The sequence below is a fragment of the Rutidosis leptorrhynchoides genome, chromosome 11, assembly GCF_046630445.1.
Source record: "Rutidosis leptorrhynchoides isolate AG116_Rl617_1_P2 chromosome 11, CSIRO_AGI_Rlap_v1, whole genome shotgun sequence".
In the NCBI taxonomy this organism is placed as follows: domain Eukaryota; kingdom Viridiplantae; phylum Streptophyta; class Magnoliopsida; order Asterales; family Asteraceae; genus Rutidosis; species Rutidosis leptorrhynchoides.
Genome location: NC_092343.1, coordinates 94925010 through 94927399, shown reverse-complemented (window position 1 = coordinate 94927399; position 2390 = coordinate 94925010). Strand labels below are relative to the sequence as shown.

At 35.5% G+C, this 2390-nt stretch overlaps 1 non-coding gene across 1 annotated transcript; it reads right to left on the bottom strand.

Moving 5' to 3' along the window:
- Positions 1–2006: 2006 nt before the first annotated feature.
- Positions 2007–2160, bottom strand: LOC139878855 (U4 spliceosomal RNA). Its single transcript, XR_011769715.1, has one exon. It is a non-coding gene; the product is annotated as a U4 spliceosomal RNA (small nuclear RNA).
- Between the last annotated feature and the right edge of the window lie 230 nt (positions 2161–2390).

The window sequence follows — 2390 nt, the reverse complement described above, 5'->3', positions numbered from 1 at the left end:
ATTATGGTACAAAGCCCAATTACCCAATTTTAGTAATTAGCCCAACATCATGATTACTTCGGATTAAATAAGCATAATAATAATTTAGCTACGAGACATTAATGTAAAAAGGTTGAACATAACTTACAATGATTAAAAATAGCGTAGCGTTACACGGACAGAATTTCGACTTACACCCTTACAATATTCGCTAACATACCCTTATTATTAGAATTATAATTAAAATTAAAATTAAAATTAAAATATAAATATAAATATTTACTTAGTATTATGAGAGAAGAAGAAAAAGATGATGAAAAATGCTCAGAATTCGGTTGGCTTTATAGGCAGTTTCTCATTTTGGGGGTCCGCGACTCGCGGCCAATTTTGCCTTCAAACTCCGCGAGTCGCGGAGTTTGAAATTACAGCTCAGAGGAGTTTGGCTCTTTGTTTACCGACGGTTTTAAATAAATATAATATATTAAATAATTATAAGAATTATTTAAATATTATATTATATTTATGTGCATAGTTAACTTGTAATTTTTAGTCCGTTGCGTCGAGCGTTGAGAGTTGACTCTGGTCCCGTTTCCGGATTTTCGAACGTCCTTGCGTACAATTTAATATCTTGTACTTTGCGTTTTGAATCTTGTACTCTTGTAATTTCGAGACGTTTCTTGTCAATAATTGGAACCTTTTTTATTGTCTTTTGTACTTTTGAGCTTTTTGGTCGTTTGAGTCTTCAATTCGTCGAATCTGTCTTTTGTCTTCACCTTTTATTATTTAAACGAATCTCACTTGTAAATAGAACAATTGCAACTAAAAGCTTGTCTTTCTTGAGGAATAATGCTATGAAATATATGTTCGTTTTTAGCATTATCAGTCCCCCTCGGGTGATCCCAATCGCTGTTAAAAAAATATAAAATAAGAGAAGAGAGAAAAATAATCATCTTATTTCAAATGTAATGTTGATGTGGATTTTGACAATTTTGAATCGAGGCTATGACTTACTTTTATAGTCTTTTTTTTTGTTGCTAAAAACGATTATTATAAACACGGTTAAATCATCAAAAAGATGAGAACCGAACCAATCCCAACAAACATATAACACGAAACATATAACACGAAACAACAAAACAAGAAACATACATCACAACCCAAAATGAACCTACAAGATACAAACAAACAAAAGCACCAAACCAAAATAAACAAACGCACCTCCACCTTATTGGATTGACTTCTTCATTTTTCCATCAACTGTCTCCCGATAAATCCGCATTCTAGCCCGATTAACAATCTTGTACGTTAAAACGTTTGTTGACCCGTCTCCAACTAAAACAGCCGAAGACAAAACGATAACACCACGATCTTCGAGATCTTTGAAGAAACCCTTCACAAACTTAACTTTGCCCTGGCTCCGAAGAACTCGCCCCGCCATCTTCAACACCAACTTCTTGAAAGAGATTTTGGATCGAAGCTCCAATGTCATCGTCTTCGACGTTATCGACCAAACTAAAGGAACGCGATGCTTCCCTAACTTTCTTTTTACCACCCATTTTACCACCTTCTTTAGCCACATAATCTTTAGAGCCCGTGTCTTTCAATTTATCCTTTATTCAGTTTAATCCATTCCCGACAAAAATCCACAAAAGTTGCAATATAACAATCGCAAAACAATCTACCGCCACGACCAATGTTATTAGACGGGGAACAAAAGGAACACACTTATCAGCGGGTCGAACAATGTAATCTTCACCAACCTCATTAGATGCCTCGGATACCCTTATAGCAAAATACTTTCATTAGCCGCCTAATTTATGTCTAGTAGCTTCAAACCCAACATTTCTAACATTAGAACACTCAGTAGCATTGTTTGACACCAAAACACTATTGGCCGTAATACAATCAGTATCATGATTAGGCAACGAGTGAGGAATTTCATCCCTTTATAAGAATACCGTTGTGCCATAAAAAAAGCGTTATGCTTTATTTTACGTTAAAGAAAAAATTTAAAACTAATATTGTAGAGCTTTACCCTTAAAAAGGGAGCTCTTCCAGAAATTCTCGATGGCTCCGAGAGACCCAAAGCCAAGGAGGGGGTTTGGAAATAGTTTTCAACCAGCAATTGACGCGTCTCGGTTATTACCTCATTAACTGCGTCATTGCCCCAAGCGCAAAGATGTTTTTTTGATAAGTTGGAAATGTCAAAAATGACTAAAAACTTGACCGCATTTAGTATGTAGGATATCTCGGTTATTACCTCATTAACTGCGTCATTGCGCCAAGCGCAAAGATGCTTTTTTAACCTCCATATCCTTCCCATTATATACACCCACTTCCTTTGTATTTGCTTATATAACTACCGATGTGGGACATCCAATATTTCCAGCCAACTACAAAATTTCTATTTC